This window comes from Rhineura floridana, chromosome 1 (assembly GCF_030035675.1).
Source record: "Rhineura floridana isolate rRhiFlo1 chromosome 1, rRhiFlo1.hap2, whole genome shotgun sequence".
NCBI lineage: Eukaryota > Metazoa > Chordata > Lepidosauria > Squamata > Rhineuridae > Rhineura > Rhineura floridana.
In genome coordinates this window covers 214,446,639-214,464,663 of record NC_084480.1, presented here as the reverse complement: position 1 = coordinate 214,464,663, position 18,025 = coordinate 214,446,639, and the positions used below count along the sequence as shown (strand labels likewise).

The 18,025-nt window shown below is 39.9% G+C and overlaps 1 protein-coding gene across 15 annotated transcripts in view; it reads right to left on the bottom strand.

The window, feature by feature from the left end:
* ATXN1 (ataxin 1) overlaps window positions 1–18,025 on the bottom strand; it is a 356,147-nt gene that overhangs the window by 83,982 nt on the left and 254,140 nt on the right. The window lies entirely within an intron of this gene.

Below are 18,025 nucleotides of genomic sequence, written 5' to 3'. Positions count from 1 at the left end.
TCAAGGGTATTAGGTATCTTACAAAAAATAGAAATATATGTTTACATTAAATGTATACACTTAAATAATTACATATATGCACATTACTAAATATCCTCAAGTCATCAGCAATAGATCTTCAGTGCAGACAATACTGAGCTAGATGGACCAATGGAATGATTCTGTGTGAGGCAGCTTCCTATGTTCCTATGAAAAGGGTCAACAGGTGATGAAGTTGAACTTTTCCAATTCTGACATATTATTCTGGCAGCAGTTAATAGGCGGACTGTGATCTCAAGGTCTTTCTTGGATATAATAACTTTAAGATACTCAAGCAATGTTGTGACTGGATTTGACCAAGAATATTCCCTATCTCTGTCAGCGTAGACTATAACAATGTTTTAAGTATTGGGTGGTCCTACATGATATGAAACATATTTGCTTTTGATGGCCCACATCTCCAACATTGATCACTGAGTCTTGGACATAAATTATTCAATCTAACTAGTGTCAGACACCATCTGGTTAATGTTTTTTGGAGGGAAATCTTATGAATTCATGCACAGAATGCTCTTGTTTGGTTCCTCTCAGTGTGGCAAAGGGAAGAGTGGGGGAGGATTGAATTGGGTATTATTTGCTTTAAACCACTGCTTGTATTAAACTATAGCTTAATGTTGTGTGCAACCCAGGCCATTATATGATGTGACTGCACCATCTGTCTTGTCATAGAGTCTTATGGACCAGCATCTGGGTAAAAAATTGGCTGAGTTTCTTCCTGAGACTCAGCATGGTTTAGTGATTAATGTGACTGACCAGGACTGCGGAGACCAAGGTTCAAATCTCTACTCAGCCATGATGCCAGTTACCACTTCTTGGCCTAATATATCTACTGGATTGTTGTGAAGATAAAATGAGAGCAAACAATTATACCACCCTGGGTGACTTGGAGGAAGAGCAGGATAAAAACGCAATAAATGCATGCCTGCCTTCCCATCCTGAGCCAGAGCAGGGTATGGTGACATTTAAACTGGGGAAAAAATAACTTGTGAACAGTCGTAATGTGTGTTAGCTAAGCAAGGAAGTTTCCCAAGTGATCATTAAAGCTCTTTAATAATGTGACTTTAATGTGATTTGTGTATCAATCCATGGTCGAAAACAAAAGTAGAGGTGGAGTCAAATTTATTCATCAAAAGTTGTAATTTCAACATTCTCACTGGGTTCTCATGGGAACACAAGAGTTAGGAGAGATAAGTCTCCAAGGAATAATAAACAAATGCATGGATGGAGCAAGAAATCTGCCAAAACAATAACACAGCAGTTACACTTGTGTTAAAAAGCAATTATCTTGCCCAGGGAATGGATGAGCAAGTATGAATGTTAGTCACTAAACATTTTCACATAACACACAGCTCTATTCCACTTCATATTGTAAATGCACATGTAATGGCTCTTCATAGCAGCATCATTATTTCATAAATGCCATTGTTAGGATTAAGGCAAATAACGATATGGCGTTTAAAACCAGTTTTAGACTAACCTGTGCTATTAAGATTGTAATCTTAATTGGCATTTAGAAGCAGGTTCTACTAAAATCAATGGGCTGTAATTAAAGTAAAATGTAACTGAAGTAGAAGACTAGCTCTGAGCTGTTATTTATGAACTTTAAAGCAAAATGCTATAGGTGACAGATGAGAGCCAAAGCTAAGTGCTGTCTCTAACTTACACTATACAGAGAAACAGAGGAGAAATTTCCTAAAATCTCTTCTCTTGATAGTTTCCCTCAAATCAGAATAAAGAAACCCTCTCCAACCAAACCTGCCTCAGCAAAAAAAGAAAATAAAGTCTTACAGCAACCTATTTTAAAAGAACTTAGAAGTAGATAGCTGGAAAATACTGTATCTAGAGTCAGTTAAAAACAGTTCCTGTAAATATTCCCTACCACTGCATAGCTGATCTATAAAGAGAAATATATTTAATGGTGCTGGTTATTCTTGCAGTTAAGGAAGCTAATGTGGAAGTTGTAAGTTCCCAGAATAGCATTCTATTATCAGGAAAAAATGTGAAGACGTCTTTAGGACTGACTCAGTGAGCCCTGTATAGGCTTTCCCCCTTTCCATACACTGAAATGACCTGCCACTTTATCTTTCTATACAAAACTGGCTTGTGGGCAGGAGAGGGACATTTTTAAAGAATCAGAATCTTGTAATCCTGTTGAGTCTTAGATCATTTTCTCACATGGAGCTTAAAAGTACCTTTGAGTTTCACAGGCACTATTTGTGTGCAGTGGGAATACAGTTAAAGTTGGCAGAACACAAAACAACCCAATCTAATCTTGGATTATTCTTTGGCTAGTCTTTACCTGTAAACAAGAGGTTGTGATTTAAAACAAACTCTGGTTAGTTGAACAAGCCAACTTCAGAAACTGTGGTTTGAAGTTTTCTTGTTCTGAAACTGATTGTCATGTTATAAACCACAGTTTCTGGTTTTTATGCAACAAGCAGCCAGGCTTAGAGGAAAATGAAACAGTGTGCTGTCAAAGTCCCCCTTCCAGCCACATATGAGGAGGAGAGCAGATAGGGAAACTGCACAAGCCCAAATCTCACTTGGGCTCATTCTAGTTCATGCATGTACCACTAAAACAGCCAGCATGTTTCTGCCATTGTAGGTTTCAAATTTGTTTTATATGCTTTAAAAACCAATGTAAAACATTGCATGAGACCACCAAAGTTTAGATACAGCCAAAAAATAATTGCTGGCTATAATGGAACTTTGCCCTGGATCATTGGAAGATACAATAGTACACCGAAAGAGAATATGCTCAGCTGTGATCAACATGTCTACAGAAAGACAATTCAGAAAAATTGGTCTCCTTGCCTTTCTACCTATTCTAGAAAACAGTATTTCTGATTTTGCAGAACAGAAAAATGTAACTTTCTACAGAAGTTGTCAGGAGCTGCTGTACTTAAAACCCATTTGAGTTTGTGTGACTGCCCTATGAGGTGAGCCATTGAACTGCATAGTTCAGCATCTGCTTAGGTTGTTTAATATCCCCAGGACGTGAACTGACCCCACCCCATCCAGGATGTCTGCTGGATCTACCTGGAAATAGTGTAAGAGGGTTTCCTGTTCCAGTTAAGCCTTGCGGTGTGTTCCTGCATCCTTTGGTTTGTACTTCAGTCCTGACTACTGGTTTGTCCACGTGACTCCTGTGGCCACAGACTGTCCCCCAGGGGCCCAACTCTGGCAGCATATTTCCAAGAACCTAAAGTATGATTCAAAGGATACATTCATCAAAGGATGAGATTATTCACACATCTGGCCTGCAGTGTGCTATAGGGACATGCCACTACTCTGTCCCCTAACCCACCTATAAGACATGCACAAGAACTCAGCTGGGAAAGCCAGCGAGAACCTGTTTTAGAGATGCCTGCCTCTCACTCTGTAACCACAGCCTTGGCCAACTGTGTTTGCAGCATTATCTACAAATTCTCTCCCCTCCCCAGCCAAAAAAAACCCCTCTGGCTGCAAAATCTGGTTTAGTGTTCCTTGCAACTTTCTCTGGAAATGCAGGTCTAAAAATAAATTGCTACATTAATAGAACATATTAATCTGTGTGAAGCATATTTAATTTCAATGTAGCTCAACTCCAAGCATTTCCTCTTGAAATACTAATCTTTTACCACAGTACCACACATATTTGAACTTTCCGGTAAAGCTATTATGGCATTATTTATTACCCTGAAGCAAGTCAAGATTTGTATGCACTCTGGCAAGCTCTGGCTGTCAGACTTCAACTGAAGTAATTATTAGGAAGTATGAAAGCAGGTGTCATGAGCTGCAAAATGGCTTTATATCCTTGTTGCAACAGCAACAGGCTGAAAAGTGATCCATCAAAGAGAGCCTGGCATGGCACGCAAATACTTTAGAATCCATATGAATTAAATGGAATAGTCGTAGATTATGCCTCTTTCCTTTTTGAGTGTTTAAAATTTAGTTTCACTAAAAGGAGAAAATTCTGAAGGCATACATCTCTCCACTTCTTTTTTGTTGGTTACAATTTCTATTTAGTTTCATAGCCACATAGCAAACAATGAACCCTAATTTGCATATGGTTTTGCAAAACAGTCTTCACTCTAGCAAAAAGACAGATGCTTTATTAAATATTCGTTTGCCCTATTTGATTCTCACTTAAAAACTAAGTACACTGCAGAATTTTGGACAAAGGGCATAAAAACACAAAACACAGTTTTAAAAAACTATGTTCAGTATTGTCATTATAATCACCTTTAGTGCAAATAAGAAGCAGATTCAACCATCTATTATTAGAATCCTGCCCCCTACCCCACCCTCTTTTAAATGGAGTTATAATCCCCAACAATATGTCAAGGACATCTTTTAAATAGTATGGTATGACATTTCTCAGTTTCCCTTCCTTTATCCTAGCAGCATTTTGAGATTTTTTTTAAATTTCATTTTTCAAAATGTTTGGTAATTTAATTTGGCCATTTGAAATATTTTTGCTACCTTATACTGCTCAAAACTCCAAAGCCCTGAAATGTCATATTAACATTTCAAAAGGCAAAGCATTAGGGGGAGGTATACTTTTTTGTGGTAAGCTGACATCGTTTTTGTGGACAGCTTATATGGGAAAGGTCAGGGCATGATGTGAAAGTGACCTACATTCAGTAGGAGAACAAAACTATAGCTCTCCATCTCTTATCTGGGAATGTACTGCTAGAGTACAATCCATTATAGGAATTGTAGTCTGTGGCTGACACAGAAAGTACAGTAAAATTCAAAATTAGGAAAATGGCATCCAACTAAACTGATTTTGTTAGTCCTTTATGCTATCAGGAAAAAAAGGCAAGTTTCAAAAGAAAAGCTGTTTTCTTCTGAAACTCTCACAATATGCTACCATGAAGTTGACAACAACATGTTTCATTTCAAAAAATACAGAAATGTTTATGCCTCCTTGTCAGCTATTTTTGCAAGGCAGGACTAAACCAGATTTCACAAAACTCCCAGACAGGGGAAAGAAAAAGCACACATCACAGATCATCAGAAAGCCAAGTACTTTAATAGTAATGTACCAAACTGATGTTTCTTCAGTTCTACTTATGGGAGACCTTGATAATTCTAATGGTGCTGATGAGTTAAACTGAGCTACTTAACTAATGTGGCTACCTGTGTAAGAGAATGTGCACCTGTAGTGCAATCTTATACATGTTTATTCAGACCAGAAGTCCCACTGTGCTCAATGGGTCTTAATAATTGTTAAGTGTGTATAGGACTGTAGCCTGAAGCAACAGGATATTTCTCCATATCCCCTACCCAAGAGCCCTCCCTCCTAATACTCTTATTAGAATTATGCATCTCATAAATTGCTCACTAGTCTAGCAACATACCTTTTAACACATGGAAATTGAGAGGTTTTGGAGTTTTGGTCTTGCATTCATTAAGGTAATTGAAGAAACAACTTATCTGATGCAATTCACAAACAAGCAAAACTTTTATTTTAAAACACTACTGCAAAGACGACGAGTAGCAATGACCTCTCCAACATAATGTTATATTCTTTTAAGCTTTTCATCATTTGGGAGGATAATCTGACCAGCAGAGATTAACCTGTTTATTTTGCTTTGACATTCCTAAAAACCAAACACAATAGCAGGAAGAACTGAAGGAGGCGGCTCACAGGAAAGCATGGAATGAGCAATTGCACCAAGAGCCACAAGAGGGTTCTACTATATCTTTATACGGCTACTAGGTAACTCACTGGCCCTTATTCTATGGTTTGGAGAAGCTATGAAACAGCAAGAGTCTCTCTTGCTATGCCTTCCCTTCTCCAGGCCACAGCACAAAAGAGGGAAATCCCTGTCTCTTTCTCCTAGTCCTTTGTACATGCCAGAGGACTTTGAAGAGGAAAGAGACTTGATGACAAGCACAAATAGGGGATGGCAACTTGGAGGTCGCTGATTCATAGGGTCGCCATAAGTCGTAATTGACTTGAAGGCATATAACAACAACAACAAACTTGCCAGCAAGTCAAGACTACATCTGTGGACTCCTACTCCCAAGGCATGGCTCAAAAACATCACCACCATATTTATCAGGTATTTAGTGCAATAGGTAAAGAAGTTAAGAGTACCCTTGGAATTATGCCTATGGGAAATTATGCCTATGACTGGTAACATCTGGAACAAGTTAAGAAAGGTTGTGGATCAACTGCTGTTACTGGTGCTTGAAGTCTCAGGTTTTCATTGCTCGGATAGAAAAGCTGTGGTCAAAAATGGTGTTAGCAGGTCCCAATAGCAGCTGCTGCTGGCCAGATATGTACATTTCTAATTTTCTCCTTTCCCACCAGCAGTATGCAGTGGCTGAATGTATTCTACAGATAGGCCGTGCAGGTACAAAAACAACAAGAAGCTACAGCAGTATTACTCTGCCTAGTCTGCTGCCCTCCTTCCAATTCTGAGCAAGGAAATTGCTGTTCTTTCCTTGAAGCACATCTAATAATATCAAGCTACAAACAAAGTTACATAATTTAACATTGTTTTAATAATAGCAAATATGTGTACAATGAGACCTTTGATGCCAGTTTTGTAGCCCTTTCCAGGTTGTGCCCAAGGCAACTGCTCCTATTGCCCCACCCAAGTTATGCAACAGTGCCAAGAAACTGTGATGGTTTAGACATAACATTTCTTTTATGGTTTGGGTAACTGGAATGTGCTGTGGTTTCCCTATTTCCTTCCTTCCTATTTGGTACAAACCACAGTTTGTATTTACATTTGATCTAGGCAAACAATATGAAAGCTATCAACTACCTCCAAACTGTGATTGAAACCAACTTCAAACCATGGTTTCAATCCCTGGTTTGGAGGCATACTATGTTTTCTCTAACGAGGAAATAGGAGAAAAAAGGAGGGAATCAGAGCGTGTGACGAGTGGAGGAAGTGGGAAGAAGAAGAGAAGAATACAAAACAGTTGCAATCCAGCAAGTTGTGGTTTAGGGAACATTGGCTGTGCTTGCACAGACCACTAAATCATAGTAATGTGTACAAGCCACAGGCTTGTGAGCTCCGCCTCCTCCTCCATTGTGGCAGCAAGGAGACATCAGAAACATTTATCATTATGTCTGAACACAGAAAACTGTGGTTTGTTAACACGCTGGTGGGAAACCTGTGGCCTTCTAGATATTGCTGGACTACAACTCCCATCATTCTTGACTATTGGCCATGCTGGCTGGGGCTGATGGGAGATGGAATCCACCAGCATCTAGAGGGCCACTGGCTAGCCACTCATGGGTTTTTTTTAAAACAAGCCAACTTCAAATTGTAGCTAATTATGCTGGCTTATTTCAATAAATGACTGTTAGCACTAAGCACCGTTCCTGGCTTGGACATAAACTGTGTTTCAGTGAAAACAGTAGCAGATACTTTTTATATCCTTGCATCTATGATTTAGCAGATGCTTTGGACTAAAAACAAAAGGATGCTGGCTGGGACTAATGAAAGTTGTAGTCTAAAACATCTGGGTGGGCACCAAGTTGGAAAAGATTGGTTTGACATTATGAAAGAACTGAGTCATTATGTCTATATCAATCTCGCAACTTGGCCAAAGCCACCCAGGAAACAATGTTGCTGACCATGGTTTTGAATCTGGGTTTTTAATATCCATCCCCAACACTTTAGTGATTGCATTGGCTCTCAATATATGAGATATGAAAAATATTTTCTTTTATATAGGCAGCAGGCAGCATTAGGTTAAAAGATAAAACAGGAAAATATCTACCCAAAACAACTTGGTTGCCAGTTACAGAATGCCGACAGTTAAACATAGAGATTAAATTTACAAAAAGGGATGCTTGCATACTTTCTCAGCACCATATTATGAAAATAAAAGGCCAGTTCCTATCCAACCCATGGATGTCTTAAATGCAAGTTTCAGATTATAAACACACAAAGGTTAAATGGTTGAGCTACAGTGTGACAGGAGGGATTTCAGAAACTTTCTGGGCATGATGTCCCATAGACACATAGCTTTATATGGAACAACAGTGTCTTGAAAAGGTACCAATTGTTCCATTGCTTTTATTTTAGTATTAGGGGGGGAAATCTGGAAAGAATGCAGGAAACAAGATTCAGAATTTCTAAATGTTTTTGACCAAGAATTGCTGTGTTGGAGTGGAAGTGTCTGCTCTTTGTGTTTACAAATGTTGAGGAACAGAAAATTAATTGCAAGGAAATCATGGTCATGATTCTAAAGAAGCAATTTAGAGATGAGTATGGAACTATATGCACAGGCAGAACTTTCTTTTAAAATATTCTCTGCAGCAGCTCCACTTCCTAATCCTGAAGAGGCAAACTGTCTTCCCATTTCAAAACTGTCATGATGTTTGGTAATGGGAATTGCTGTTGGGAATACCTATAGGGAAGTACAGTTCCGTTACTCACACATATACTACTTCTAGGGATTGCAGTCATAAGTTATAAATCACAGCAGTTCACTGGAAAACTTTGGGTCGATGGGCACATATGGAATTCTGAGAGAGTGCTGTGGGCATTACCCACTCTAGTTGCTTCTTTCCCTCCCTAGCAGGTCATACTACCCCACACCAAACAGAGAGAACGACAGAAAGTACATGTGTGCGCGCACACAGCATATCTACACTTTATTTTTTCATGAAGTCTGGGTAAAATCAGATCCAGAGGAATGAAAACAGATATTCTTGAATTTATATTATTTTATTCATTAATAGGCAAAAAACCTTGCGGTTTAAGAACGTACCTATAGCCCACAGATATTTCAATCTAACTTTAAAAAGCAGGGAAATTGGGCAGCCATAGTGAATGCACCAGGGGAGCAGGACACCTGACCTTCTCTCTGAGATATTGTACTCCCCTACAAATTTGTCAAAATGAAAACACAATTTGGGTTGGTCTTTCACAGTCCAATCCACTTCCTGTGTAGCTTGGAAGAATTTGGTAATGTGTGCTGTGTGGGGATTTGAACCCTGGTCTCCCAGGTCATAGTCCAACACTGACCCAGGGGAGGGGGAGGGGAGGAGATTGGGTGGGTGGGGACTGGGCAGAAAGGAAGGCCATTTCCTTTCCAAAAGGAAAACATTGTGAACAGTATCATTGCTTTTCAGCATTTTCCCCACCTTTTTATTCTACAGCAGGCACATGTAGCCTCCCACCCAAATTTAAACCAAAGCTGTCCCTGGCCACATCCACACCAGGCCTTTATTTCACTTTGGACAGTCATGGCTTCTCTCAAAGAATCCTGGGAAGTGTAGTTAGTGAAGGGTGCTGAGAGTTGCTAGGAGACACACTGTACTCACAGACCTTCAATCAGAGTGGCTGACTGTTAAACCACTCTGGCCACTGGAGCTCTCTCAGTGGAACAGAAGCTCCTCTCAGCACCCTTCACAAACTCAACTTCCCAGGATTCTCTGAGGGAAGCCATGACTGTCTCAAGTGAAATCAAAGTCTGGTGTGGGTGTGGTCCCCTGATTAGCCAAGCCAAGCAGCTGTGAGTCTGGCTTTTAGCACACTGACAGTTGGTTCTTACTGAGCATGCCTGACGTTATAATTGGGTTCCAGCCAAAATTTCTTAAATTAATTAAAAATCAGCCAGGCATTTTTTCTAACTTTTAAACTGTGGAAGATGAAGGTCAGTGTATGGGGCAAGATTATTAACAGGATTATAGGTCCTCTGTGAACATGGCTGATTTTTAATGAATTTCAACAGATTACAAAAACTCTGACAGAAAAAAGTCCAAAAGGGCTCTGGGTTTTTTGTCTCTCTTTTTAGACTTTGAACTCTCTATTCTCTCTGACTGTTTCGTGTATCACCATGAAAACTGATATGGTTGTTAAGCAAGTGTTTCTGAGTTCTGGACTATAAGTTTTGTAAGGTTTTGTTTTGAAATGAGCTTATGAGAAGCATCAGAATGGCATGGGGGTATTTTCAATTTAACATTGTGGAATGTGAAAAATCCACGCTGGCTATAGTAAACAGCCACTCTCATGGCTGTATAATACACACACCCCTAAAACCACCATCAAATTAAAACTTACAGTGGTAAGACTGTATAGTACACTATTCTTCAACCTTGAGTCCTAGCTTAGCCAATGGCCAAGGATGATGGGAGCTGTAATCCAACAATATCTGGGGACCCAAGGTTGAAGAACAGTGACAGTAAAAATTGCAGCCCCAGTGCTTGCCAATCCCACAAAAACAATGATCCAAGGCATGGTTGGGTCCTCATGAATCTTCAAGATTTATACATAGGATGACAAAACCACCAACAAATCACAGAAAGCATCTGTGGACACAGAGGTGACATGATTTGATGGTATTTTTGAGGGGATCCCATATAAAAATTGTGAGGATCTGTGAGGATCTGTAAGTATCTGTGTGTTAGATCCAAGTGTTTTGCATCATAGCAGCACTGGAAAGCACTCAGTGTGATTTTTATGGTTCAGTCAATGAAGACATTTGTATCTGTTGGGAGGTGGGACTGTGAAAACATGCAGCTTCAAGAGGATCTGTTTTGTAGGATCTGACAGGTGTATACACACACATTCTTCACACCCTCTAGTACACCATTCTTTCCGTCTCTCGTGACTCCTGCAGCACCCCTCTTTCTCCCCTGCCTCCCCTCAGTTGTTCAATTTTCCTTTTCCCAGTCTCCCAGATGGTTTGCCTTTCCCTCCTAGCCACTTTGATTTCTCACCTGCTGCTTAGGTGCTGATCTGAGCCTTGAAAAACACATAGAGCAAAAAGACAAAGTGGGGAAAAGTGTTGCTGTTCCAACTTCCTCTTCCAGCTCTCTTTCTTTGTCATAAGAAAAAGGTAACCACCCTCATCACCTCAAGATGGAGGGGAGTGGGGGGGTGCTCAGAGGCTTCATAGGCACCACTGCACCCATGAGCCGCATGTTGGTGAACTCAGGACTAGGATATAGAAGATATTTCACAGGGTTGCAAATAGTGGAGGCTGATCCACTAGAGCAAATGGGACCCTGCCACACCAACCCCAGTGTGCCACCCCCAATCTCCCACCAGCCTGCCTTTTCACTTACAACCAATCAAGGAATGACTCTGGTGCCACCCACGGTTGGTCACTCTGCCTTCCACTAGCCCCATACCAATCGGTTCCAGGCATTACTGGCTACAAGTAAATGTACACTTCGAAACAGATCTTAAAATAATATATTTAAATACAATCCTAAACATTAGATTCTTATACATAATGTTGAAGACCTAAGGCTGGGCAACTCTGACGGAAGATTAACAACAAATCAAGAAAGTCAATTCTGCTACCTGTGACTAGAATCAGAATAATTGTTTTTCTGTCCCAGTACAGGTCCTTATCCACTGGATTTGCTATGCTTCTCAGTGCCAATGGTAGCATTTGCTCATTGGCAGCATTCAAGCCTCATTAAGATACATCTGGAGAAGAGTGAGAGGGGATAGAGGAAAGGCCTTTAGGCTTCCATTGTGCTTCTGGCTGCATCATTAGGAATACAATAGGAGCCTGATGGGATGGGAATAAAATGAAAAGTTGTTTTCTTGTTATAGTTACTAAATTAATGCTTTTTATTGGAGGGTCTATTGAGAGTGAGATGAGGGGTGTTCATTCCTCAGTAGCCATCAGTCACCTGAAAGAATGTGGAAAATAAACAAAAAAAAGTGGGGATTTAGGAGTAGAGTTGGGTTATTTTTTGTTGTGAAGCCTGCAGATGCCACCTTTGAAGGAATAACAAATCTTCCATATTTAGCTACCGTCGAGATACTACTCTACCAACTACATTAATTCTAGTAAATGACTCATAAACCCCTACACAATTCTAATAACATATTTTAAATAGCATCACTTCCTAAAATACATTTTAAAAAAAGCTGAACCTACCAGTTATTAGCAGCAATGCTATTCAGCTTCATCTTAAAGATGAAGCAATTTGCAAACCAGAGCTTAACAACATTCCTTCACTAAACACACACCAGCTGTTATCCCCCGCTTTATTTATTTTTAAACACCCAGCCTGAAGAAGATTTCTATGTAACTTGAAGGCTCACATAATTGTGAATACTGATTGATGATAATGAAGGTATTATTTTACTGACCTTGTTGGACATAAAATTCACAGTCATCAGGTACAATTCAAACAAAGTAAGATTCTAAATACATAAAACATGTCTTTTCTGGGCAGACGTCTGAAGCAAGGGTGTTGCCTCATGCCAATGGATTAGTTTGTCTAATTATAAGTTGTTACTAAGAGGTTTGCCTCTGACAAATGACTAGGCAACAGGAGTATTCATTTCAAGAATGCTGTGATTTTCTGTGTGGGTAATTGTAATAGGGAAACACATCCAATATCTCACCCAGTGATCCAGTTAAATTAAGGGCATGGTTTTGCCCTCAAGATGAACACAGAGGATTTTCACTTAAGTCTGTGGCAATTACATATGGGCCTTCCATAATCTAGCCAAAGCAAATGTGTTCCACCCACACTCACAAATGTTAATTAAATTTGACCCACACATTTTCATTTAGGACTGGATAGGGCTTATCACCCCTTTTAGGATGCACACCTTAACACGGTGAGGGGGTTTGAGAGTGTTGAAGTAGCTAAGCGCAATGCCGTCAGGAGTCTAGACCAAGAGTCCAGACTCCTAGCAGGGGCACCCATGGCGGAATGGTCAAAGCTGAGACACCAGACTAAGATGCATCCAAACTCACAGGAAGGCAATGGTTTAAATCACCTCTGAATACCTCTTACCATGAAAACCCTATGAACAGAGTATCCAAAATGCAACACGAGATAGTGCTGGAAGATGAGATCCCCAAGTCAGAAGGCACTCACCAAGCTAGTGGAGAAGAACAAAGGACAAGTACGAGTAGTGCTGTGACTAATGACGCAGCTGGGTCAAAGCCGAAAGGAATCCCAGAGGCTGATGTGCACAGATGCGAAATGGGAGTCCGGAGTTGTACGACGCACACAATAGGAACATGGAATGTAAGCAGCATGAACCAGGGAAAGTGAGAAATTGTCAAGCAAGAAATGGAACATATCAACATTACAATACTTGGCGTGAGTGAATTAAAATGGACAGGAATGGGACATTTTCAATCAGACAACTACAAAATATTTTATGCAGGAAATGAGCAATTAAGAAGAAATGGGGTTGCTTTAATAGTGAAAAGTGATGTAGCAAAAGCAATTAGGAGCTACAATGCAAGGTCTGAGTGAGTGATATCAATGAGATTAAATGGGAAACGTATTAACATAACCATCATCCACGTTTATGCTCCAATGGTAAACACAGAAGAGGAATTAGAGAGATTTTATACAGAAGTAAAGGAGGAAATTAATCACACACCAAAACAAGATGTGCTGATAATCATGGGGGACTAGAATGCAAAAGTAAGAAACAGAGAAGAATTAGGAATTGTGGGGAAATGGGGCTTAGGAGACAGAAATGAAGCAGGAGAAAGACTCACTGAATTCTGTGAAGCCATTAATTTGTTTCTTGCAAACACATTGGACATCACCAGATGGTCAATATAAAAATCAAATTGATTATATAATTGGTAGCAGAAGATGGAGAAGTTCCATACTTTCTGCGAAAACAAGACCAGGAGCAGACTGAGGTACAGATCATGAACTGGTCATATCGAAAATCAGAGTAAAGCTAAAGAAGAACAACAAAGCACTCATAATCCCAAAAAACAATTTAAATAACATCCCAGAAGAATATAGAGATCAAGTAAGAAACAGATTTGAGGCTTTAAACTTAGTTGACAGAGAACCAGAAGAACTATGGACTGACGTCAGAGACATTCTGAGGGAAGAATGCAAAAAGACAATACCTCTACTTAAAAAGAGAAAGACCTGAATGGATGACTGACGAAACTCTTAAAATGGTTAAAGAGAGAAGGAAAGCAAAAGCAAGAGGAGATAGAAGCACGGTCAGAACCCTAAATGCAACAATACAGCGACTAGTACATAGGGACAAAGAGAACTATTACAATAGTTATTGGAAGATGGAAGCAATACAATTAAGAACTCTATAAAAGAGAAGCCAGGGTGACAGATTCATTCATGGAGAAACAGTATGATGAAGAACCAGAAATTTTAGAATGTGAGGTGAAAGTTGCTCTTAAAATACCTGGAATAAACAAATCACCAGGAATAGATGGCATACCAATAGAGTTGCTACAAGCTACTGAGACTGAATCTGTTGAAATTTTGACAAACATTTGTCAAGAAATATGGTAAAGAAAACAATGGCCCACAGACTGGAAGTGTTCAATATATATCCCAATAAAAAAAAAAGGGATCCCAGGGAATGCAGTAATTATTGAACTATTGCCTTAATATCCCATGCAAGTAAAGTAATGCTCAAGATTCTACAACAAAGGCTCTTACCATGTATGGAGCAAGAAATGCCAGACGTCCAAGCTGGATTTAGAAAAGGAAGATGTACCAGAGATCATAATGCAAACATTCGTTGGATAATGGAACGGACCAAGGAATTTCAGAAGAAAATCACCCTGTGCTTTATAGATTACAGCAAAGCCTTTGACTGTGTAGATCATGAAAAACTATGGAATGCTTTAAAAGAAATGGGGGTACCACAGCATCTGATTGTCTTGATGTGCAACCTATACTCTTCACAAGAGACTACTGTAAGGACAGAATATGGAGAAACCTATTGGTTCCCAACCGGAAAGGGTGTGGAGACAGGGGTGTATTTTATCACCCTATTTGTTTAATGTATACGCAGAACATATCATACGAAAAGCAGGATTGGACCAAGAAGGAGGTGTGAAAATTGGAGGGAGAAATATCAATAATTTAAGATATACAGACAATATCATACTCTTAGCAGAAACCAGTAATGATTTGAAAGCAGGACTACAGCTGAACGTCAAAAAGACTAAAGTAATGACAACAGAAGATTTATGTAACATTAAAGTTGACAATGAGAGCATTGAACTTGTCAAGGATTATCAATACCTTGGCACAGTCATTAACCAAAATGGAGAGAATAGTCAAGAAATCAGAAGAAGGCTAGGACTGGGGAGGGCAGCTATGAGAGAACTAGAAAAGGTCCTCAAATGCAAAGATGTATCACTGAACACTAAAGTCAGGATCATTCAGGCCATGGTATTCCCAATCTCTATGTATGGATGTGAAAGTTGGACAGTGAAAAAAGCAGGTAAGAGAAAAATCAACTCATTTGAAATGTGGTGTTGGAGGGGATACCATGGACTGCAAAAAAGACAAATAATTGGGTGTTAGAACAAATTAAACCAGAACTGTCACTAGAAGCTAAAATGATGAAACTGAGGTTATCATACTTTGGACACATAATGAGAAGACAGGATTCACTAGAAAAGACCATAATGCTGGGAAAAACAGAAGGGAGGAGAAAAAGAGGAAGGCCAAACAAGAGATGGATTGATTCCATAAAGGAAGCCACAGACCTGAACTTACAAGATCTGAACAGGGTGGTCCATGACAGATGCTATTGGAGGTAGTTGATTCATAGGGTCGCCATAAGTTATAATCGACTTGAAGCCACATAACAACAACAAGGGCTTATCAGAGGATCATAAAATATTGATGCAAAATATTTATAAAACTAGCTCCAGACACTATATATTGGTTACTGAATGTGATGGAGTGAGGAGAGGTGAATAAAACACTTTTGAAAGCCTGTGAAAATATTCCAGTTTGTATGAGAGGTGATAGTGTGGTAGTTTAAGACACCAAGATGTCAGCTGCATATAACTTGTAAGGTCATACAAACTTTCTCAAGATGTTGTTCTACTGTTTCTTAGCCTGCAATCCAATACATGCCTACTCAGAAGTACCCAATAGAACTTACTCCCAGATAAATGCGTATTGAATTGCAGCCTTAATCTAAAAAGAGGTTTCGCAAGAGAAAAGATATGAAAATGAAGGTACTTTTCTGATACCTCCCAAGCTCTTCCCATTTAGAAAACAAAGCAGTTTTTTATGGATTATGTTGCTAGTGCTTTTCATACGACAGAGAAGGATCTCTGAGAAACAGCATCCATGAGATGTATTCTGGTAATATATTACCTGGTATGTATAAAATACCTGGTATGTATAAAAAGAATTTGAGGAGCACATTGCTAAGAACATAAAAACCAACAACAAAAAATTCTATAAATACATTCAAAGCAGGAGACCATCTAGGGAGACAATTGGACCCTTGGATGATAAGGGAGTCAAAGGTGTACTAAAGAACGATAAGGAGATTGCAGAGAAGCTAAATGAATTCTTTGCATCTGTCTCCACAGTGGAAGAGATAGGGCAGATCCCTGAACCTGAACTAACATTTGCAGGAAGGGATTCTGAGGAACTGAGACAAAAACTGAGAGAGGAAGTTCTAGGCTTAATGGACAATATAAAAACTGACAAATCACCGGGCCCGGATGGCATCCACCCGAGAGTTCTCAAAGAACTCAAATGTGAAATTGCTGATCTGCTAACTAAAATATGTAACTTGTCCCTTGGGTCCTCCTCCATGCCTGAGGACTGGAAAGTGGCAAATGTAACGCCAATCTTCAAAAAGGGATCCAGAGGGGATCCCGGAAATTACAGGCCAGTTAGCTTAACTTCTGTCCCTGGAAAACTGATAGAAAGTATCATTAAAGCTAGATTAACTAAGCACATAGAAGAACAAGCCTTGCTGAAGCAGAGCCAGCATGGCTTCTGCAAGGGAAAGTCCTGTCTCAGTAACCTATTAGAATTCTTTGAGAGTGTCAACAAGCATATAGATAGAGGTGATCCAGTGGACATAGTGTACTTAGACTTTCAAAAAGCGTTTGACAAGGTACCTCACCAAAGGCTTCTGAGGAAGCTTAGCAGTCATGGAATAAGAGGAGAGGTCCTCTTGTGGATAAGAAATTGGTTAAGAAGCAGAAAGCAGAGAGTAGGAATAAACGGACAGTTCTCCCAATGGAGGGCTGTAGAAAGTGGAGTCCCTCAAGGATCGGTATTGGGACCTGTACTTTTCAACTTGTTCATTAATGACCTAGAATTAGGAGTGAGCAGTGAAGTGGCCAAGTTTGCTGATGACACTAAATTATTCAGGGTTGTTAAAACAAAAAGGGATTGCGAAGAGCTCCAAAAAGACCTCTCCAAACTGAGTGAATGGGCAGAAAAATGGCAAATGCAATTCAATATAAACAAGTGTAAAATTATGCATATTGGAGCAAAAAATCTTAATTTCACATATACGCTCATGGGGTCTGAACTGGCGGTGACCGACCAGGAGAGAGACCTCGGGGTTGTAGTGGACAGCACGATGAAAATGTCGACCCAGTGTGCAGCAGCTGTGAAAAAGGCAAATTCCATGCTAGCGATAATTAGGAAAGGTATTGAAAATAAAACAGCCGATATCATAATGCCATTGTATAAATCTATGGTGCGGCCGCATTTGGAATACTGTGTACAGTTCTGGTCGCCTCATCTCAAAAAGGATATTATAGAGTTGGAAAAGGTTCAGAAGAGGGCAACCAGAATGATCAAGGGGATGGAGCGACTCCCTTACGAGGAAAGGTTGCAGCATTTGGGGCTTTTTAGTTTAGAGAAAAGGCGGGTCAGAGGAGACATGATAGAAGTGTATAAAATTATGCATGGCATTGAGAAAGTGGATAGAGAAAAGTCCTTCTCCCTCTCTCATAATACTAGAACTCGTGGACATTCAAAGAAGCTGAATGTTGGAAGATTCAGGACAGACAAAAGGAAGTACTTCTTTACTCAGCACATAGTTAAACTATGGCATTTGCTCCCACAAGATGCAGTAATGGCCACCAGCTTGGACGGCTTTAAAAGAAGATTAGACAAATTCATGGAGGACAGGGCTATCAATGGCTACTAGCCATGATGGCTGTGCTCTGCCACCCTAGTCAGAGGCAGCATGCTTCTGAAAACCAGTTGCCGGAAGCCTCAGGAGGGGAGAGTGTTCTTGCACTCGGGTCCTGCTTGCGGGCTTCC